This window comes from Manis javanica, chromosome 8 (genome assembly GCF_040802235.1).
Source record: "Manis javanica isolate MJ-LG chromosome 8, MJ_LKY, whole genome shotgun sequence".
Lineage (NCBI taxonomy): Eukaryota > Metazoa > Chordata > Mammalia > Pholidota > Manidae > Manis > Manis javanica.
Window position 1 is genome coordinate 85,977,129 of NC_133163.1, and position 25,337 is coordinate 86,002,465.

Below are 25,337 nucleotides of genomic sequence, written 5' to 3' on the forward strand. Positions count from 1 at the left end.
ATAGCAGTTTGTTGAAATAAAAAAATATCTGAGTTTCTTCTGTATTGCCTCAAATCACCACCATGATTAGAGTAAGAAAAGCAAAATATGAGGCATATTATCACAACTGCTCCTTGGAACCTGAAAGATTATTTTCAGTTCTTCAATAGCTGGGGCAATTTTCTTAAATCCTGAAGGAGCCTGACAGCACTGCACATTTCTTAATGCTTGCATTTACTTTTACATTATAAAACAATAAAACAGCAGGGTAATGTTCATGCAGTTTAGAGACTTATAACATTACCACAAATAATTCTACTGTATTATGGCAAAACATAAGCTTTTTGAATGTAGGTTGACTAAAGAAAGGGCAATCTATATTCATTGGAAGTACACAGACAAAATAAGATTGGAAATATAACTCAAATATTATATCTAGTACTAAAATAATGTTTGAAAAGGTTTGAAAAAGCAAAATTCATGCTAGGTGAATTTTGTCATAAATTAAAATATGATTAATTTTCAAGCACAGTGCTTACTGGTTGGGGAAAGGCTTCTCACTTTCCTTTCTTTGAGTTTATAAGAAAGTATGTGGCTTCTCCCACCTCAGGAAACAATCACATCAGGTAATATGATTTTTCTTCAACAACGTTATAAATAAAAATACTTCGTACAATGACCAGCTTTAAAGATGGAGGCGTTTTGACAATGGTCACATTTGATTATTGGACTGCAAATAATGAGCCAACTGCAGAACTTGGCTATATCATTTCCTTTCTAAAATCAGCCCATCTTTTAATCACTCTGCTGCAGGTTCTGAAATGTCCTTATGGCTAGAAGATGGCCATTTTTGTACAGGAAACTGTGTGGATTCTCTTATTTAAAAGACATAAAAGACATCTTATTTAAAAGCATAATGAGGACAATTCCTGCATATGAATTGGGTGCTTTTCTCACTTTCAACAGGTAATTCATTTCGGTCTTGTTTTTCATGATTTTCCTAGTGATAACCACAGGGATAAGAAAGAATAAAAGCATTTCTCTGCAGTAACCTAATTCTCATTTGCACTAGAGTCTCCCTCCTTGCTCCAAATTTCTCACACCTCACCCTCACCTGCAAAATTCCCAGGAGTTTTTCATCCACCAATGGGAGATGATATAACATAAAATCTAATCACCAAAAATAAACCTTGATACATGTCATCATTAGTTTACACTAAGTAGCAGACTAAATTAGGGAAGCTTTATATAGAACCATCACAGAAGATCCAAAACTCACACATCTTTTAAATCACCATGTTTTACAATTGCCTACCTTAAAGAACTGTAGAAACATGACAAATTTTGTTTTAAAAGAAATGTACGACCATCCTTGCAGATATTAGACTCTTACAGCTAATGTGTAAAGAAACTGACCTTTAAAACTCAAGTATTTCTGTTCTAACTAAATGATTCTCTCAGCAGGGAACCAGATTCTAAAATCTGACTACTCAAAGTATAGCCTCAGACCAGCAGCATTGGCATGTGTTACAAAAATCTGAATAGGGACCTGAATTTTTAGTAAGAAGCCCAGATGATTCATCATCTGTATATTGAAGTGTGAGGAATTCTAGTTTTAGAGTTTTTCTAGTTCCACCATTTATTCTTCATTGAGAGACAAAAAACAGTGAAGGATGACATAACAGCTCATACCCATAAAAACACATAAATGTTACAGATGACCACAACTTAAATAATGAAAGAGAAAGAGGGAGAAAATATAAGTAAAACTGAAGCGATTAAATTAGACCCTGTAACTGTTTTCTGTAAATTCACGTACATATATATATATATGCTATGTATGTATATGTGCATGCACAGATGTATGTGAAGGATGAAAGAGGAAGGGAGAAAGGAAAGACAGAATGAAAATGAGAGGAAAAAGAATAGGGAGCTCCTGGAACCATAAAAATGTAAATAGTGTGCTTATGTAGATGTGTTTAGAGCTGAAAAGTGTAAGATACAAAGTGAGAATCTAGAAGCTTGGAGAAGAGTGACCATCCCCTTCTCAACAACATTCCCATACACTACCTCTTACACATAACATGGCCATGCCACTATGAAGGGCAATGTTTTCATATCATTAACAAGAAACTACCAAGAAATAAGCATTAAAAAAGTGTGTCATAGAAGCCAGTATTCCCTAATTGTATTAAACAATACAAGAAAACATGGAAAGAACTGGTTCTGAGAAAATAAAAAGGCCATCAGCAAAAGGTAGTTATACTAAAAGGTGATCTAATATTCTTTTTCCAAAGTCTAAAAGATTACTTAGTAATAATTACCATTAAAATAAACATTATTTGTTTTATGCTTACAAATGAACTTACTACTTTTTACTGTTATGCTAAATCCACAAACAAAACTCAAAATTCAAACTCACTATGGTTTGTTTTGTTTTTAATGACACAAGAAAAATAGTCAACATCAATAATACAGGTTGTTAAAAAAAAAACGGAAACATATGGTAGTTTCTATGGATGCCTAAGTGAGCATAAATGGCCCAAACCTGCAATAATAATTTCTAAAGTGTGAAATATGCCTAAAATATTACATTTGATATTAAAAATATATATTCAACATGATTAATTATGACTAATCCAATATTCCATCATCATTTATTTAATGAGAAAGTTAGAAATAATTTCTAAATACTGCCAAACTTAATGATGCCAAAAGAAAATTAACTAGTTCATATCTAGGAGGAGAACACAGTGTGGCTAGTCAGAAAATAGAACCTACTGAAAAAAATGAGTTATAATTAATAATAAACCTGTAACATTAAAAAAAATTATATGTTTATATCTCTATTATATCCATGTTCATTCACATAGCACATTATTAGTATATAGTATATTAAAATTCAGCCTACTTTGAAGCTGGTCATCTACTGAATACAGCCCCATTAAATAACTGGAAACTACTTCTCACAATAATGGGGGAAAAAATCCCTATGCCGAGTATTACATGACTGAGTTGCCCTAACACATATCTCTTTGGTTTTGTTCCAAGAATAAAATGCAGTTAAAGATGGGCAGAATGCTACTTCCAGCTTGTATTCACCAAATGCCAGGAACTATAAATACAGAATTCCAAGTTGAGGTTTCAGAATCATTAAACAAAGACTTAGAATTTCAAAATATAAATAAAACATGCATAAACAGGTATATTATTATGTAAATCAACTACATAATATGTATCAGTGGCCTGAGAAATATCACACACTTTGATCCATTAATTATACATCTGAAAATTTATCCTTGGAATTAATTTTTTAAATGTAGATAATTGATGTTCACACATCAAAGTGCTATTATTTATAGTAAAAAATTAGATTCAACCTAATTTACAAAATTAAGGAATCATTAAGGAAATTATTATACAGCCACATGATGGAATATTAAGTAGCCATTAAATTATGTTCATAAAGAGGTTTTAATGGCTTGGGAAAATGCTTCTGATAGTTAAAGTTTAAAAAATCAGTCCACAAAGTTATATAAATAAACGATTATTTGTGTGTGTATGTATGTTTATTTATGAATGTGCTACATATGTGTGGAAATACATCAAAATGTTACCCCTGAATAATTGAATTTTGAGTATGAACTTCACATTTTTTAATACTTTTGTATATTTTCTTTAAAAAGCACAATTATTACAACTAACAAAGAAAATTATGTGAAAACTTAGATGAAAATAAAGTATGAACAAGGGTGAGAACACAGCAAGGCTATAATGAAGTTATTCCACTAAAGAAAGAAATTGTGTGTGTCTACAATAGGAGTATAAAGAACCTAGTCTCAAAAGCTCTTTCTTCAGACTACCTGAGAGGTTGGAAACAGACTGAAAAGAACAATTAAGCATAAAAACAAACAATAAAAAATGCAGAAGTCAGATCCACTAGACTAAAAAAACATAGGGGACATCATCAATGTCAAAGTTATTTTTACTATTCAAAAGCATCATAACTTAAGAAAATAAATTATAATAGGAGGCTTATTTCAAGTCTTAGATTGAATACGAGGAAAGAAACTAGTTTCTATCAAATCATAACAAAACATAATTTATAGATTCTCATTTTGTTTTCTATGAAGTTAATAGCTACAAAGACACTTTTCTTCTTTTCTTCTGCTAAACACAGTTAAAACACATCTTTAAACTGTCCAGATAATGAAAACTATCTACTCAAATATGTGTATATTCCACAAGCTATATCCATTACAAAACAGTATTTTAGCTAATATGTTCATTAGTAACTGTAAGTTGTAACTACTATATTTTCCTTTAACTTTTCTTGGTTGTAAATGCTTCATAATCATTTCCATTTCAGATTGTTTGACTGATCAATTGATTCCAAGTCAATAAAAACAGGGGTAGAGTTCTTAGTCATACTGAGTCCACTTGTATAAAACAAGTGAATACAATAATTTTATGCACAGTAGGGAATCAATAATTATCAATTAACCATAAAGCAGAAAGCATTAACACAAGTTTCATCTTTTAACTATGTAAAATCTTCACAAACTAGATTAGTTTTAGGTATTATAAAGCATTATTTTTTCTAAAATATACACAAGTGAAGAAATATGCACAAAAGGAGAAATCAAGGTACTCAAAACTGAAGACAAAATTTCTGCATAAGTATAAATGCTCAAGAACTTCATCTGAATACAAGATTGCTTGATATTAACCTAACATTAAAGTTTAGATTCTCTTGTCTTTGACAGAATCTAGTCTGCGAAAGCTCTAAAGAAGATCTGAAATAAATGTGATGATGCTTCCATAAATAAATAAGGGAGGTCTAGCTTTCCAAAGCTAGTCATTTAAAATTAAAAAGTAGTATCTACTTAATGACCTCAGGATATACTGAACTGGAAGTTTGATTTAATTTTAGTACTTAATCTTCACTTCAGCAAACACCTTGTAGTATAGTAGTGATGGAGGCATTGAAAAACTGTATCAATATGTAATTATCTTCTCTCTACTGGAGAGAAACAGGACAGAGAAGAAACCTAAAGACTAGACTACTAAGTTGGTTAAGAAGAAGCTGATAAATTATTTCAAAGTATTAATCAAAATTATAAGCTAAATCAAGAGTCATAAATACAATTTCCAAACAGGCAGAGATACTTACCAATACTGAGAATTCAAGACCACTGGACTCTTAGGACAAAGTGACAATGGCCAGAAAAGGAAGGATGAATGCCAAGTCATGGAACAAAGCGGTACACTACAAGGAATACAGAGCATTTTTTAAAAGAATAAAGAACTCATGACAAGTCATTTTGATGAATACATAGCAGTAACTTTCTCCCTTAAAGCTCAAAAGTGTTAAGTCCCTGAGACGGCATTCCGTCACACCTCCAGCAACTAGAAAAAAAGCCTGCAACAAATCAAAAGAAAAAAAAAGTATGTTTACATTCTACAACTCGAACACTATGTATAAACATTATGAATAATGGTTTGATAATGAATTGTTTGCCTTCTTATTTGTGTACCTGCATATATCATTTTATTGAAGCTCAAAGAAAAAAGCATATAGGATAAAATTATCTGAAGAATTTACTCCTCAAATTGTTTTCTTATATAAGCTTTTCAAATTCTTAGTGATGTGTGCATTTTCTGCCTATAAAGCATTTCCAGTTAAGAAGTTTTTAGTAGTGGGCATCTGAAAGACCCTTTAGAAAAACTTAACTCTGGAAAATACTCAATTAATTCTAGCCAGCATCAAGCTAGAGCAAAATCCAAAACAGACATATTGAAATGCACAAGCTTTGACATCATATTCACCCACTGCCAGAGCAACTGATACATGAAGTACTAAGAGGAAAGGGAACCACAAAATACAAGAGCAGAATTTCTAACACACTATACCTGAAGACACAGAAGGGCATGGTTAACTTCCCTAAGAACCAGATAAACCATGACAGATAACAACGATCTGTTTAAGTTGAAGTATGAGCAATGCTCTATTGCCCCAAAGCAAGGGAAATGTTATACCTAGTGATTAATAATTATGATAATGACAATAATAATAATGTAATAGTTAACATTTTTCAAGGCTTCCTTTATGATCTATTTTACAAGGGTTATCCCTTTAAAAGCTCACAACAAACTGTAATGTAGGTACTAAGACCAGCCCCAACTTTACAAATGTGAAAGCTAAACCAAGGTCATACAACTGGCTTGAGCCTAGAACACAGACAAGTCTGGCTCCAGAGTCCCCACTTATTCCTCCAAGGCAAGAAAAATACAAAAACAAAAACCCATCAACATTTACTGTTATACACAATATGGGTTTTCTTAAAATATATGTCACCATGAAGATATCATTGGTCATCATTACAGTGAAAGATGAAAATATAGTGTAGCAAAGGTTCTCCACCTTTCTGGCCTCCAGACACTGACACATGCAACATATTATCCTTCATCACAACCCAGTACGGAGTTGAAGAAATACCACCCGGCCAATCCTGATATACCCAGAGCTGTCTGCCTCACCTTCAGAATTCCACAGCATACATACCTACATCTTTATTTGTAGATGTAGGCTCCACCTGACTACTTACAGCTCTGCCTTAATCTTGGTGTGGCTACAAAAGATTTGTAAATAAAATGTACATTCAAAGATTTTGCCACATTTCTCTCATGCAAGACTCATGTAAAAAGATGTATGATCACATACTTCACTATCAATTCATAATAAAGAAAACAATAAAAAAAGTAAATGCTATTTTTTTCTTCAAGTTTAATCTGTTTCATTCAGCAGCACTAATGATCTCATTTTATATCTACTACTTTGAAGAAATTTAAAGAAGGATTTTATTTTTGGAGGACTGCTATAAAATTATCATTGACATTTTAATTAAAAAAAGAAATGTATATAGAACAAACAGGACATTTCCTCTAACAGTCTGCAGTGGCTGCTCCATTGCTTCTTTGTATAGTCTTGGTAAATTATGCAGGCTCTCACTAGACAGAGCAGCTGTATTTCACTGTCTTCTGTAATGTAATCTACATTTATCATTATTTTAATTAAGTGGATACTTAATTTGGTACTTTCATTGCAAAGAAAAAATACCTTATTCATTTTTATTTTTGGTAGACAGCTTCTTGTCAGTCTTGTAAACCAGAATTCAATTTTAAACATGTTTCTTACTGCAACTGGTCATTATTTTAAAAAGAACTACCATATTTAGTTTATTAAGAGCACGTTCATTTTCATTCTATTGGCTTAAAACATTGGTTGCTTCTTTATACTAATAAAAAAAGACACTTTTGCAGTTCTCAATTTTAACCCAAGTGATATACTAAAAACAATACGTGTTTTATTATAACATTAAATTCAAGATTATTCAAAACCAATCTGAAGCACAAATAAGAACTTTACAAGAAAAACAATGCTTTACTGTATGCTGAGAAAAGTTAATTCACAAATTCTTTGTGCAAGATTATTTTTATCATTGGGTCATTTGAAATGTCAGTCTAGCTAAATCAATTATTGTAGAATACAACAGCTTTTAATTACCCTGAAGACAGTTCTGAATTATTTTATTAATTTCCCATTTATTAAGCATAAACTGATGAATCACACTGGAAATGTGTTTGTTTTAAATGTTTCACAGATAAACAAATACTGTAATATTACTTTGTTACATTAAACTGCATTTTAATACATATGGTATCTCAAACCTTAAATACCAAGAAGGGATGGTGTTCCAAAAATTTTGCGTTCAGCACACATTAACTGAGCATCTTTTATGTGCCAGGTACAGAATTAGGTACTTTGAATTCATATAAAAGTCAAAAGCTCTTGCACAGCACAAAAGAAGAGAGAGAGAGAGAGAGAGAGAGAGAGAGAGAGAGTGTGTGTGTGTGTGTGTGTGTGTGATGTACATACAAATATGTACATGATACAGGGGTTTTTAAACTTTGTTCCTTAGAAGGGGGAGGGACTTTAGGCCCCCATCTACCCTTTTACTAGAAAACTCCATTTCTCTATTTTTACCCATCAGTCTTTTTTGAAGCTGGGTAGACACAGCAAAAGCCATTTACCAAGAAAATATGAACATGGGCTCTAGACTACAACTAAGAGAATAAGTAAAGTGAAAAGTATCCTAAGTTCTCAGATACACTAAGGTAAAAACAGAAAAGACTTTTCTTTGAGTTTCATTTATTATGTTTTCACATGTTGCCAAATATTGGTTTGTAGGAAAATATCTATTAAAGTAAAATTTATAAATGTGGCCTATTTAAGAAGTTTAGGGATTAGTCTATAGGGAATTGGAAGGTAATGCACACCTCATTTTATCAATCCACATTACCAAAGAATGCCATGCTAGCTTTCAGATTCACCTAAATCATCAGAATTTATGAGATAGAATTTTTTTTTTAAATCTAAAGTACATTAAATGTGTTCTGGAATTATATTAAAATTTCCCCCTATAAAACAATGTCATTTACCTTCACACTATGATTTTGAAATAAAGTTACCATTTGAGCATCTATAATGACTTGGCCAATTAATATACATTATCTCTAATCTCTTATAAAACCCTCAAAAGATAAGCTATTTTTACTCCCATTTTGCAGATGAGAAAGCAGGCTCAGAGGTTAAGAAATGTGTTTAACATTACACAGTGAATACATGGAGAAGCTAGGGTGTGGGCCCATGGTCTTTTTTACTAAAACTTAGCTTGTGAACCTTTTCTCTTCTACGCATAACTTAATAGGATGTCCTCTTTTATCATCACCTAATAACTTCAAATAAAGTTGTGTTTTACAATGAAACATTTAACTATCAATACATACAAATAGGTGCCCAAAAATAGGAGGAAGGCAAATCTAAAATTTAAATCAATGTTAATGAATGAGAAATACTTTCTTTAGTCATTGTGTAACTCCCTTGGTTTGAATTTAAATAATGTAATGTATAAAGCCTAGGGTACCAAATTCAGAAACAAGTATAAGTTAGGTTCTAGGCAGCCCACTCAAGCTCTAATTAAATAGAAGAAACAAGTACAAAGGAACTAGTTATTTTTTAAAACACTCCTATTGGAACTTAACTTCAAAAAGATATTTCATGAAAAGACAGTACAACTTGTAAGATTCCTTCTATCTCAAATTACTCTGATGAATGTCTGATAAAACGTGAGATTTATCACTGGGTAACAACAAGAGGTAGCCAATAATTCTAAATGAAAACTTACAATGGTCTTTTGTTCCCTTTGTTTGAAATAAAGCCGCTAGTGAAAAACAAGAATGTCTACTTAGGAAAAAGGAGTCTCTTGTCTGAGCAAAAATTAAATTTAAATATCCTGCTTCTTACCTGAATATTCCAAATCATCTACATTTATCTACTGTTCCTTAAATGACTATAGAGGGCACTGTTGCATCAGCTTTGAAGCTTTACAATAGAAGCCTAGAAAAACTGTCTGTAATGTGTAATTTCTTTAAAGGGTAAAATACATGGAAATCTACTAAGCCTAATATAAGGGAAAAAAACAAAATATATGATATATGTTTTTCTAAAATAGGCTGGACTTCAATGGGCCAAAAAACTTAACAAAAACAACTGTCAAATTGAGAACACTGCACTGCACACATTCTGCATTCCCCTTTGTAGTGCTTTCATAAGAAAGGTAACTAATCATAGCGCCTTCTTATCCAATGGTAACAGCAGCCTATTGCAGAATCCTCTCCACAATCAATAGGAAAATGAATGTGGCACCTCATGCAATCCTTCCATAATTCTATCAACAGAAAGAATGCAGTCTGTTTGCATACTTTTGTCTAAAAGGCCAATTCCATTTGTCCCCTCTTTGGGTAAAATGACAGCTACAGATCAATCACGCTCACATGAAAGTAAACACACTGTAAAAAAATAAAAAGGATCAAAACAAATACCTTTTTTTAAACATAATGTTATTAGACATTAAAAACTCCAATTCAAAGCAAAATAGAAAAAGCAAGTTTTTCCTCATAGACATGCACTTTTATGCTAGTGTGCAATATACTGGGATATAAGATAAATATGTTACATACAACCCTCACAAATCTTAAAATTACATATATACTAGCACTCAATTAAGCTTCCATGTATTTTTTTTTCTCATGTCATTTCTGTAACAATTCTTTGAAACTAAATTCAATTAAGTACAGTGCCAAAGGTAATTTTTTATATATTTGTTTGTGATGTATTACAATAAGACTAGTAAATAAAATATAAAACTTCTTATTACACTACCTCTTAATTTTTTCAACTTGTTTATTCACCAAAAATTTATGCTTTTGTCACTACAAATAATACAAAAGTGAAAAGGGAAAGAGGAAATTAAATTATTTTACATTGGTAATTTAAAAATAATGTCCCAAATTGCTGACCTCTGTAGAAACAGTAATGTTAGCTCTAAGAATTAAAACATCAGGACCAGGCAACGTGATATAATATGTAAAGTGAGAAAGGAGGATACTACATTAAGGCACATCAAAACACACTATCATAAAACTAAGGCCTCTAAAGAATCCCAAATTCTCTAGAAAAACAGTATACAACTCATTTTGTCACTCTCAAACTTCTAGAGAGATTAGCACGTCCTTGGAACTCAAAATGCAGAACTGTGAAAGTGTTAAAAATTCCTCAATAATGTGTCAACCTACTTATAAATCAACAAGAGGGGAAGGGGCTTCAGATGGTATGTAGATTTTATTACAAAAGCCCCAGTTTAACAAGTTTTTTCAGCCAATAAAAGTCAAAAGTAAAGCATTATTAAAGTGTCCAGCACTGACACTAAGGCTTTAACTTACTAACTTAACCAAAATGCTACTTGAGTATTGCTCCCCTAAATTATTAATTTATGAGTTTCACTTAGTCTCTTCCTGGGGCTAGGCAATTTGTAGGTATGTTGAATGCATGTAAATAAACAGAAAGTTTTAATCGTCTAATAATACACTAAATATAATAAAACAAACCTTTTTAATGAACACTGAATGGACAATCCTATGAACCAAGATTATATGAATGGGCTATATAATTTTAAAGAAATTGTAAGATCCTCTAGGAAGTAGGTGAACAAATTCAGAAAAATTAAACTCAAGCCTATTGCTTTTCACTGATCTGATAAAATGCTTACAACAGAATCAAAGTGCTACTGTGGCTATGAAGAGGAGTCACATGCAATTTTGAACAAATCTCTGAGAAAATGTGAACTGTGAGAAATCTATTTGCAATATTGCTTTTCATGTACCATAGGATGACTGCAAAAAGAAAAAAACAACAGATATGTTTTTAATATTCAGGATATTTAACTTGATATTTTAGTTTACTATTGTAGAAAGAAACATAGCATATTAAAATCAATTTTAGTTAACTCATTTATGCAAAGCTTGATTGTGAGCAATAGCTGCTAAAAGGATGCAGCACTGTTGATTCATATACAAGCATTTTACTTAACTACATTGGATAATAGCAGTGCTCCTAAAGGAGTATAAAAAGCGAAGTGATTAGCAGTCATTACTGTTAATTAGTGCTCACATTACATTCCTTGGGATGAATCTCCTTTAAGTTGAATACATGGAAAGTTTATTTTTGAATGATTGCCAAACCTTGCCTAGGTAAGTACTGAAATAAGCTATCAACTACCAGTAAGCAGAATAAAAAACAGGGACAGATCAGCATCCAATTAGTATGTCTAAGTTTTTAAACAGGAAAAGGGTTGAGGGGAATGAGTAAAACTGGAAACTCATACTTCACATTCTGCAATCTCACTGATAAAAGGAGGAAATGTGTGTTTATCAAACTTGCTGTGAGTGCACAGTTCATTTGGAGTCCTGTAAACAATTGCCTGACTGCCCACTTTCAAATGCCTGTGAAAATCTTAAAGATTCAGAGCATCATATTCAGCAAGCAAGGTCACTCCTGTGATGCCCTGGAAATGGGAAATTAGGAAAACGTGGCAATCAGAGGTTTAAGGCTGACCAGAAAAAGCCCTGAGGCTGGCTTACCATCTTTCACCACCAGTCAGGCTGTCTCTGCTTATTCAGTATTAACACAACAGGGCTGCGAGTGAATGAAAAGAACTCCACACACCTAACTGGGACATTGGCTTTCTTGTTTAGAAAATGATAGGCATTTGTCACAGGAAAAAAAAAAAAAGCCCTCAAACACAGCTTTTATGAACCAGCTCTGAGAGAAAAACAGGCTCCTCAAGAACCTTCAGAAAAGGACCTGGGGTATGGCAACATCCTGTTGATTATCAGGTTTCCTTTCCTCCTTTAACATTCTGTGCATTTTAAAATGGAGGCCAAATCTTCAACAAAGAAGCTTCAAATGAAATGCATGCTCATTAGAGGAAAAAATTTTTAAATTCCAACATGCAAAAATCATACAAATATTCTTAATACTGCCTACATACAGACTTAAAATTTATCCTTCAGTTATTTTTCTATGCACATATTTATACAAATACATTTAACCAATATTTAATTACACTATACAGAGTATCTGGTAATCTAGTCTCTTAATAATAATACATACTGATGAATTTCTGCAACTTCATTTTTGATGCTATCCAGTACTCCACTGTATGGGCACACCGTCATTTAGTTTGACAGTCCTTTCTAAATTTTCTAGTACATATTTATCCCCTTAAAATAAATTCCCTAAAGTGGAACTGCTTGTAAGTGTATTTTTTTGCGTCTTATGAGTCCTACCATATTACCCTCCGAAAAACTGAACCAATTTATAGGGCTGTTGGCAGCACATAACAGTACTCTTCAAAACCAATATAATTTCTTGATCCTGCCAAAGTGATAGGTGCATTTTTGAGTTAGTGAAGTTGAACATTTTTTGGCCATTTGAATTTCTTTCTCTGTGAATTGCCTGTTCATATCTTTAGCCCATTTCTCTATTTGGAGGCCAGATTTTACACATCCAAAAAGGAGCAAGGGATTCCTCATCAAATGCTACCTTAGAGGATCAACAAAAAGAGATTATTTTAAAGAGGAGATAGTAATTGTATGAACATTCAAAAACCCTATTAGGGTTGGTAACTTTACATGAGAATATTTTACAACATACTATATTATAGAAGGGGACTTACCAACCTACCGCAAAAGAAAAAAATTAAAAACTGAACTGTTGTTGTAAAAATTAAAAAATAAGCTTGTGTCTCACTGAAGTTACCTTAGCTTTCCATTAAGTGGAAAAATCTATTATACTAAGCCGGATATCATCAGCGATGTTTTCTGACTGTATTACTGCCCCTTTTTTTTTTTTTTAACTTTGCTGTTTTTCAGGGAACATTGTGAACAGGAAGAAAAATTCAAATTACCTTATTAGCTATTTTGATAAGTCATGGAAGGAGACTGTAAGTATGGATGATGGACAAATTCCTCATGCTATTATCATGGATCAAGGGGTTAATCAAAATATGCCCATATTAAAAAAAGTACTAAGCAGAGGAAAAATATGAAAAATGTCCCCCCAAGTCAATTAAACTTAGGGCCTCTTTTTACAGAACCAAGAAACTCACAAAGTCGCCAGATACACTAACTCCTAATTGATCTGCAGAAACAGGTTCAGATTAGAATATAATTTTAAGCTGCAGATCATGTCTTTTCTTTTTCCAACAAACCATAGCTTGAAAATTTTAAAGCTGTTATCTAGAGCAGTACTTTTTAACTCATGTTAATGGTCATTTTTTCTTTTTTTAATTTTCAAGGCTTTGAAGATAGAAACTTCTATAAAATACAAATAAAATATGTTTTAAAACAAAGAAATTTAAAAAATATGAAATGTGAAGCTAAATTTAAGTTATTAGATTCAACAGATATAAAATTCCTCTCAAACAACTATGAAAGTTTACAAGTGCTTATTTCCAATTTCTATAAATAGCTGACCTTGGACCAATAACAATCACTTCATGAATTAGCACCAACTGTTAGACCACACTTTGAGTAGCGATGATCTCAAAATTATTCTGAGAACTCTGAAATGAGATGAGCTCAAATAAAGATAGATCACTTTGATCCTTGACTTAACAGCCCAACCCTCCCTCATCAAACCACATGTCTGCCTGTCTGTCTCACTGTTAATTTACTGTTCTATATGCACTATATATGTATTGTTATCTGCATGAATTAACACAAACGTAATGCTGGAAAGTAGCAGAACACAGTGATTAAAAGTACATATTCTACCACTTTCTATTTGTGTAGCCTTGGGCAAGTTATTTAAATTCTCTGTATCTCACTTTACTTAGCTGAAAAACAGAAATAATAAACCAGGGTTCATGTAAGGATAAATTAGAATATAATATATAGAGCTGATAAACAGTGTCTGGCAGATAATGCTATATTATCAATATAATATATGATATAATATCATATATATCATATATATAACAATATCAATATAATGTTCTACATTAACAATAGAAGTTATAATTATAATAAGACAAAAATAATTTTTAAAAAATCATATGGCTTTGTGCTTTCCAGCATCAACATAAAGAGGCAATTAGAGTGACTTGCATGATTTTAAGTGTTCACACAATAAAAAGTGTCTAAGAGTTAATAAGGCAAAAGTATTACAAAGACCAAGTCTGAGAGAAATTTCAGACTTTGGATCATAATGAAGTTGAACATGTGAGATGGTGAAAATCTTCAACAGAATCCTTAGAGCAAATAAACAACAAACATTTTTGAGCATCTTTTTTGGACAAGGCACCATACTGAGCGCTGCAGAGAATCCAGTTTGAAAAACAATCTCTGCCTTTCAGAAGTTATAAACCGACAAGGAAGATATTTGCACAAATAATTATTTATACAAGGCATAATGTAACAACAACTCTCCAAAAGTAACTAAACATAACAGAAATTTTTTTAAAAGCTACTCTTGAGAACTTAAAAACTAGCCAGACCATATACAGGTCCTCAAGTCTGTTGTCTCTTCTCTGGTACCCATTTCTTACCTGAAAATTTAAGATGTCACTTTACATTCTACTGAGATCTTAGTATATCTTTCTTGAGAGATGCATGGCATCCTCATCTGCTCTCAGGTGCTACTTCCATGTTACTCTCCTCTTCAGTTTTTGTAAGCCCCGGAAGGTCCCTCTGACCTCACAGGACATGGGTTAGTAAGTTCTACAGGCTCAGAGGACAACTGATTCTTCATTTGGGTAGTCATGAATACCCGCAAACTGCAAGGTTTTCTTAAATTGATTAAACTGGTTAAAACAGTAGTTCTTAAACTTTTGAAAAGGACAGACCACTGTGAGACTATGATAAAAATTTAGAACTGTCCCCAGAAAAATTTACAAAATTTACAATATGCAAAATATTTGTACAAAATTTCAGAGTTCAAAAACACTTCTCCTCTCTAGATTAATAAATTCTGTCTTGTAGTATCACATTATCCTGTACTGATTTACACTACATTGATTCTTATTAGTTTTCTATGTTCAAGTGCAGGTTATATGACTACTCAAAATCAGTAGAACTTGGGTAAGGGTTAAGCAAGTCACAAAAATGACTGAAACCAACAAAAATTATGAAAGGAGCTCAATTGTGAAAGGCTCAGAAGAGAGATCATGGGTTATTTGTCAAATGATGATGATTTTCCCTCCCCTCTTTACCTCCTTGCAAAATTACTACATAGGAAAGAATCCACAAGGGAACTGGTCTTAAAACAGACCATGAGTCATTTCTCTAGCTCTAGAACACATCCTATAGTAGGTAGCAGAATTCTGCACAAGAAAGGGAAATGTCTAATAAGTAATTTCTGCCTCTTCTGATTTGTCAACATATTTTTATAGAAATCTACAAGGACCAATGTTAGTTGAATTTTGTGAAGTTTGGGTAGGCTCCACTTTGTTTAGTAAGTTTAATTGAACATCCACTGTATACCAGTACACAAAGTAACCAAATGGCTCAGCACTGTAAATGCTGTGAATAATTGTGATATCATTATGCTGGCATTAAGAGGTAACTGATTTTACATATAGGAACACAGATAATACCCTATTCTACTTCCTCTAGACATTCAAAAAGCCATTCTTTAAATCTTCTAATTCTTTATATAATCTTTCAAAAATCTAAATCCTCTAAAGTCAGTTCATGTAACTTTAAAATGGAATTCCTTGCTTCAAGCTTTTATATATGACTTACTAGAAAATGTACTGCTCAGATTTTAAAGATAAACATAGAGTTAAATCCTAAAAAAAATGCAAAAATAAATTTTAATGGAAAGAAAGCATCTATTAAAAGATTTTGGGTTCACCTCTTTATCTTCTTTTAAAATGACCCATTCTTCAGTTTACTCAGGAAGGAAACTAGATAGAAAATATTAATTCTATGTGTCTCTTGTAAGGCTGAATTATCTGACTGAAAGAGTCTAGACAAGACTGAGGAGGGACAAAAATTAAATGCAACAAATGTAAAAGGATAAATTTACTCTAAGATAAAATACAACTTTGTCCCTGTTGAAACCTCTTTGACAATTTGAACAATCACTATTTTTCCTCTCTGCATTAACTTACCAATAAAGTCAAAAGTAATTATACTCATCTCAATCCCAAATTGCAGCTACTACTTAATATTAACATACTAATTGAACTTTGTATGTAATGAAAAAAATTGGCACTATTTAGCTTAACTGGACTATTTTGGAAGCTAGGGAAAAAAGAAGAAAAAAGGCTTGAGACTGACATAAAGTTGGCAGGTTAAGAACAACAACAAAAGTAAAAACCAACTTACACAGCACCTTTCTTTCTAGAAACCCGAAGAGGCTCACATATATTTTCTCATTTATTCTCAAACCAGAAAACTAGGAAAGTAAGAAAAATATGTCCACATTTTACAGACAGAATAACTGAATTGCACAGGAATGCAATGCCTGTATAGTCCAAGAGTTATATGTAGGAGTCCCATAAGAAATAAAAAAGAATGAAATAGAATCCCTGCACCTGAAAGTACTTAAGATTTTAAAACAAAAACCCACAAGATAAAACAAAACAAAAACAGTAGCTCTGTATATCAACATAGATTAAGTACTAGATGAGAGATACATTGTTCCATGAGGATTCCAAACAGAAATATATTACATTCAGCAGGGGCATATCAAGGAAGATATCAAAAGGAGATGCTATGTGAAAGAAGGAATTGGAAAGGAAAGATTATTTCTGACTAAAACATAGCACTGTCCAGGAAAGACACGGACTATGTGGTGAAAAATGAATTCTGACAATAGTCTAGTTTAGGTGGAACATAGGTTCCAGGTAGGGGAATACTAGGAACAGATGAGAGACAAAGTGAAGTCATATTGCTGAGTGCCTAATGGATCAATGGTAAACAACAATTTCTGATGAAGAGGCAAATGTGCCTGGATATACATTTTAGAAAGACTAACCCGGAAAGACTTTTTAGGATAAATTACAGAGGGTGAGAGACTGGAGAAACCATACATAGAATATTAGGGGTCAATTAATTTAGAGCTGAAGTCAGGTCGAATCTGACATTATGCCCCAAAGCCTATAGAACCCATTAAGATTTTGTATTTTGTAAATAAGGGACTACATCAAACTAAAAAGCTTGTGTACAGCTAAAGAAACAGTCAAAACAATAAAAAGACAATCCACATAATGGGAGAGATTATTTGCAAATCATATATCTGATAAGGGGTTGATATCCAAACTATATAAAGAATTCATACAACCCAATAGCAAAACAAAAATCAAAAAAATCACCCCAATTAAAATGAGCAGAGGAACTGAACAGGTACTTTTTTCAAAGAAGACATCCAAATGGCCAACAGTTGTTACATGAAAATATGCTCAACATTACTAATTATCAGGTAAATGCAAATCAAAACCACAATGAGATACCACTTCACACCGATTAAAATGGCTGTCTTCAAAAAGACAACAGATAACAAATATTGGGGAGGGTGTGGAGAAAATGGAACACTGTGCCCTATTGGTGAGAACTTTAAATTGGTACAGCTACTATGGAAATTCTTAAAAAAACTAAAAATAGAAGTACCATATGACCAAGCAATCCCCACCTCTGAGTATATTATCTGAAGGAAATAAAAACAGGAACTCAAAAAGATGATTTGCAATGCCATGTTCACTGCTGCATTATTCCCAATAGCCAAGATATGAAAACAACCTAATTCATCAACAGATGATTGGATAAAGAAGTTGTGGGAAAACACACACACACACACACACACACACACACACACACACACACACACACACACACACACCAGAATGGAATATTATTCAGCCATGAGAAAGAAGGAAATCCTGCCATTTGCCACAATTCATAGAAGGGTATAAAGAGAGAAGGGGTTCTTCAGGAAACAGATAAAATGGTAGAAATGCACAGACTCAAATAGAAATGCAGTTTCCTAGACAATTCTGTCATTCCTTTTGCAAAATTCTTCAGGGTAATACCTTTCAAATTTGCTTGACCATAACAATTTATTAATAAGAAATACATATACAATATAACAGCCTAGCATAACATACATGTACACACATAAATTTCACAAAATAATTAACCTTACTATATATAATGCATTTTGATATTTTCTTTTATCCTATTCTCTTTCACTTAAACAAAACAAAATGGTTGTGATAGATGAAGACTCCAGTCCTATGTTAAGTTTACAAACTGTAGTAATTGACAAGTATGATCCAATATTTTATTTCCAGACAGATCTTCCATGATGTGCTTTCTCATGTGTGCTTTCTCATGTGTGAAGTGGCAGTGCCTCAATAAAACCACACCTGGATATCAAAATGACACTGGTCTGTGCTAATTCCAAATTTCCCTATTTGGAGTCCAGAATTAACACTAACAAAGCCTTTCTGTGACAAGGGACCAAGTTTAATTTCCAAAACCTTGGTAACTGATAGGCCTTGAGGCAAGCTGTGCAATGCTGAAGAGCCAGGAGCAATCTACATAGGGTTATGTGCCTGTTTAATTAGCACTAAGTCTGGATCTTCTCTGCAAATCTTAAGGCCATCTTATATGTTCCTCCCACTCCAAACCATTTGGGTTTGCCTCAAGCCACTCAATGATCTAGGTGTTTTCCCCAAGATTCACAGTGAAGAGAGATTCACAGAGCAATTTTCCACCATAATAACCACGTTTTCTAACATGCAGATACCAAAAATTATTTGAAAAAGCGTCTGCTCAGTATTTTTATAGAATTTTCTGCAGCTGGAAATTATTCTTGGTGTACTGAATGGTTATACAACCAAATTTAATAGAACACCTTATTTTGAAAAGTTTTACCATGATCTCCATTTCATTTTAAGCTTTTCAATAGAAAAAAAATAAAATTAATTTACCAATAGCTTCACATCATATTATAATAATATTGTGGCTCCCCTGAATCAGATAAATTATTATATTAAAAAACCATTTCTTAAATTTTGGACTAATTTGTTCAACAAACTTTTAAAATCTGTCCATATGCTAGAACATTGCTGGACACTACAGATATAAAAATGAAGAGCACTGAGCATGTCTTTGAGGGTTCCACAATCTAGCAAGAGACAGCCATAAACAATCCTAGTAAGTCCTGACAAGCACAGCAGAAGTACAGGCAAGCTGCTAAGGAAAAGACTGAAGAAGGGAAATTAGATCCAATTTCATAGAAGGGTATAAAGAGAGAAGAGGTTCTTTAGGAAACAGATAAAATAATAGAAAAGCACAAAGACTCAAATAGAAAAGCAATTTCCTAGAAACTTAATTAGTTCATTATAACTAGAACCCAGAAACTTGTGTGGGAATGATAGGATCAGACAGGTAGAAGGAATGCCAGGGTCTATTCTTAAAGAAGAGGTGTCAGGCTAATGTATTTGGACTTTATCTAACAGTGGGTTATTTAAGTATTTATGCAGATAAGCTGATGACAATATGGTAGAAGGGCTGGATGGTACACAAGTCAATACAGAAGGCAAGTTGACTTGTAATCAACAAGTAATGATGGGAATGAAGTCAAAGGGTCAGATTTCGGGAGTTAAAGATGAAAGATCAACAGGTCCTAGAGATCTAATGGTGGTGGCTGGGGTGGGAAGGGACTGAGGAAAAGTGGATGTCTAGTAGTGGGGCCCAAGGTTAGCCTTAGGTGATGGGGTAAATGATGATGTTTTTAACTAAGAGGGAAATATAGAATATGGAAAGAATTTCTGCAGAAAGATAATAAGTTTACCATGCCGGTGCAGAAATCATAAGCAACTGAATATACAGGTCTCAGATTATAAGCTCACTCTTGTGGTTCCAATGGTCAACTATATTTGAAAGAATATCAGAAAGAAGAAAGGCAGGAAGAGAAGGAGGAAAGGAGGGAGATACTGGAAGACCCATCTAGGAAGGTCCCTAACTTTGTAAGCAGCTGGAACCTATTTATTTTCATGAAACTTGTCATTCTTTATTCCCCTGCCACAGTTCACCCTTCTACGAGCAACAGCCTGCTTTATATTTGGATATCCACCCTTCCCACAGTGGGTTCTGTTCTTCCCACAGAATCACAGTAAAATGTGGCTATGGTAATCATGACTCCATCTCTTGCTCCAGGAACGGCATGTGTTCTAACCCTGCCCAATCAAATGAAATAATCTCCCAACAACAAATGGTTTATGGATGATACAAGTTGGGACAATGAGTGACAATGAAACAAAACTGGATTTTTCTCTGAGCTTTTCCTAATAGATTTGAACCAGGAAGAATGTAAATGGAGCCATTTTCTAAATATAAGTGTCCAGACTCAGAATTTAATCAACAGGAAGGAGAGGCAAGAGATAAAAACGGGGATAAAAGGACTTTGATTATATAATGTATATACTGTATCACGTCTACTTGAAGCCAAACTTATGTTTAGGCAATTGCCAATAAATTCTTTTTTTAAAATTTAAACTAGCTTGAATATAAATTTCTGTTCCTTGTAATCAAAATAAATCTAACCAATATGAGTAAAGTAGCAATTGATGTTTTCTAAAAATATTAAATTAAAATCTAGTTTAAAAAATCAGTTATTTATAAGCCTTTCTATCAACAGTAAATATCCTATTTAAAAAAGGACAATTATTCATTTATTGCTACATTTAAATAACACAAAAAGTATCCATTAAGAAATCTATGGTCATATCAAAATTTAAAAACTAAAAAAAAGAAATCTATGGTTATCAACACCAAGATAAAATACTTAATGAGAAATAAGAGTATGAGAGAAAAAAAGTTCCAAAGATTAGAAGAAAGAATTCATATTCAGCTTAGGGAATAATATGAAATAAACTCCATTAGAAAGAAATTAACACAGGTTGCTGCATCAAGAGATTCCATTCAAATGAAAATAAAATTATAGCTTCCAAAAAACAGAGAATAAGGGCGGGAGACATTAATGGAAAAAGGATTTCAAATAATTTCTTGAATTAGAAAGCAGATGAAGAAGTAATGATGACTGATAAATCAACAGAGGAGGCTATCACCTACTGTCTGCATGGAAGAGAAGAAAAACAATAAAGAAACCAAACTAGGCCACATTATCCTGAACTCCAGGTATAACAAGTCTGAGATGTGAGGCTGGAAAACCTAAAACAAAAAGCAGCTTTTCTTATGCCTTATTATTAGATGTGAACAAGCAACCAAGATATTTGAGTAAAGCCTGGAACATTAAAGAGAATATGAGAAAAAAGATCCCAAAGTAAACAGGGATCGAAATTTCAGGGAACGAAAGACAATGTTTAAAATCGCTAATCTGTATTTTTAGAAAGGTGTAGGGATGTTACATTTATAGAAAGAGAAACAGGTTGTTATAAAAAAGGAACAATCAATAAACAAGTTCTTGCTATTGGAAATATGATCACTAAAATTAAAAAAAATTCAACAAGAAAGTAGGACATTCAAAAAGGAAATCTCACAGAAGGTATAACAAAAAGACAAATAGATGGAAAATATATGAGAAAAGACAAGAATCATGAAGATTCCATCTAGGTCTAACATCTGATCAGAGAGAATAACAGAAAGAGGGAAACAAGAAAATCAAAGGGAGCAAATTATCAAATAAATAAAGGAAGAGGTTTTCTCAGAGCCATCCTCACATAATTCTATTGGCTCTGCCATTTTTTTGTATGTCAGATGTGACCTCAGGTTTTCTTCCCTCAAAAATAAAAAGGCCATAGCAGTTCTAGGTCTCATATTCACACATACCTCTGTATAGGAGAAAGAGCTCATTTCTGCAAAACATCCATCATCCTAGGATTCATTCTATTTTGTACACATAGGGTTAACAAAACCAATCTGGATCCAGTCACTATGGCCAGTGGCCAGGAGAATACCATGTTATTACTGACTTTCACCTGGACTAATGCTATCCCTGAACTATCATTAAGGACAAGATGACTGAGATATGCTGCTATTCAATAGGAAGCTGCAGAAGGGATACAGGAGAAGCACCCTTCAATATGCAATATTCAACATACAGTATTGTGACATTTCAGTACACCAAGCATAAAGATACAACTGTTAAGAGTTAATAGAGAGGAAAAATGACTCAGTTAAAAAGGAACAAAAAATCATATCAGTACCAAACTTCTCATGAACAAAATTCTGGAAGGCCATGGAGCAATGCCTTCAATGATTTGAGGAAAAATGACTTTCAATCTAAAATTTTAAATTCATCTAAAGCATCAATCAAATATGTGGAAAGAATAAGAACATTTTCAAAATGTAAGGATTTGAAAGTACCTTCTCTAATGAAGTTCCTCAAGATGGACTCCACTGAAAAGAGGGAATAAACTAAGAAAGAGGAAGACATCAGATCCAGTAAAAAGTGGCTCCAGATGTGGAGAAAGAAAAAATATGTTGATCTGTAAATATATTCTATATAGAAATATGGTGTTTATATGTATCCTTCAGTAACTATTACACTGCTTGTGTAAAAAGAAAACACACATAACTTGAAAATTACTTTATTTTCAGGAAATAATACAGGTTACCTATATGCCAAATTAACCCAATAAGAAGTGAAGTGACATTTTAATATTAAAGAAATTCTACATAGAAAAAGAATGATTAGCTATATGAAAATCAGTATTCTCCAAGCAGTTTGAGATGTATTTGTCATAATCATCTAGTAATTTATGAGATCAAAAGGCCTATTACATTTCTACTAGTTTTCATGACTTCTACCAAATAGTTAAGAAACTTTAACTCTGTAAATTCTTCTAAGACTTTCCTACTTCTTTTCAGCAATAGTCAATTAAACGTTTTGTAAAAAAGAACATCCTGTACTAAAAAATTACCTCTAATATTTTGGGGAAAAAAGAATTATAATACAAAAGACTAACTTACATGTGAAAGTCACAAAACAGCAACCTGTTATAAATAAATGTTTAAAATGAAAATGAATCTAAATGCTTTAAATGCTCCATTAATATTTAAAGGACTAAAAATACGCAGTTTCATAGTTGTCTTAGAATGAGTGAAGACTAACTTGAAGAATTATAGCTGTTCTAGATTCATTTTTTTTTGTAATTACTCAATTATACATTAGAATATGGAAGACCTCTATTGGAGTTTTTGCACCAGTGTTTCATAAGTGGACTTAACTATAAACCCTGGTTATACAATGTCTTCCATAAAGGCAATGTATTTCTGATATTTATGTCCTTAAGATATCCTACAGTAAAATTAATATTTCCATACAGGAAAAGAAGGAACTATTTAGTCCAGACAACTTGATAACATCTCTTTCAACTATAGTTATAATTATCATGTATAAACTTCCAAAGCAGTTGTCAAGATTTAACATTAGCATTAATTTATGTCATAACTGACGGTTACTATAAAGATAATGGCAAAGCATCCATTTCTCCAAAGACAGCATGGATTGAAAGGGAAATTTCTCCTTAATTATTACAAATCTGCCCATTTTTAATTAAATTGATTAGTAATTTATTATCTTTCCTTTTCTTTTCCCTAGCTTTTCCAAAGTTATCAGTGATTTTAAAGTAATCTAATTATTTCTACTGTGAGTCCCACCACTTTGTAGTAATTGGTTTTTGCTAAAAACTTAATATCTAGTTTCTTTGTATGCTGAAAAAGAAATTTTGAAAATGTAGAATTTGCATCAGTATTTCATACTTCAAAGTGAACACTTTTCAAGATCTTAGTTGTCTGCATGGACAAAAGATCTTTAAAAGTGGAACTCTTTATAACTTCCACCCTTGTTTGATCATCAAAATTGTTGTTATTAGTATTAATCTTCCCAGAGGGAAAAAATCAGGTCCCTGTGATTTCCTTTGAAAAGTATCTACATCTTATGCTATCCATAACTCAACAGCAAATTATGGAATGTTTCAAGGTATGTCCCCTATCAGTTTCTTACTTAAAAGGTAAACAGAAATGAAAAATGTTCTGACATACAAAATATGAAATACTTTAATTAAGAAAGAAATTAAGTACTACATACAGTTTTTAATCAAAAACTATATTAACTGATCAATCTAAGGTATATCATTGAAGTAACTATTCGAGACCAGCAAATTTTCATGGGTTCATGCCCTAACTCCTAAAAAGCTGAATTTTTTTGAAGAATAAGAAAATGAAATACAATGTTCCTTGGTAGAAGGGACAGAAATCTTCCTTTCCTCTGTGAAAAAAATGATAAGATATCCAGGAGATATTGGCTTAAATTCTCAATTTCATTATATGAATTGACTCTAGTTGCCTGGATAAAATTCATATTCAAATAGTTGGCTATCAATAAGAAGGAAAAGACAGTAGCTTAATATAAAATAACCTCCATTAATTAACATTTACTGAGTATAGTACCTACTAGATACATGAACCCCACACTTTCTCTCCTAAACTTTCTGTTGAGAGAAATTAACACTGAATGTACAAGGGCTGCCAAACTCTTATATACAGGGACTTAAATATTTAATTCATACCTCTTCTAATAGATTTAAGCAAGGCTCTATTTTTCACTTTCTTTAAGTCTATTCAGATTTCACCATAACAGAAAGGTCTTGCTTGACCACCCCTGCCATAAGTCTTTTATTACCTTGACTCCACTTTATTATTCTTCATAGTATACTTTACCACCAAACATATTATTTACTTGTTTCTTTGTTGTCTGTCTCCTTCCACTGGAAAATAAGTTCCAACAGGACAGAAATTTGATCTGTTCACTGCCCTATCCCCAATGCCTAGAACTATATACCAAGCCTATTGTAGACATTCAAAAAGTAGTTGCTAAAAAAATGACTGAAAGGTTATTAGCTACAAAATAATAAGGAAAA

The 25,337-nt window shown here is 32.5% G+C and overlaps 1 protein-coding gene across 6 annotated transcripts in view; it reads right to left on the bottom strand.

Moving 5' to 3' along the window:
- Positions 1–25,337, bottom strand: part of DPH6 (diphthamine biosynthesis 6) — a 234,551-nt gene that overhangs the window by 184,334 nt on the left and 24,880 nt on the right. The gene's annotated exons all lie outside the window — the stretch shown is intronic.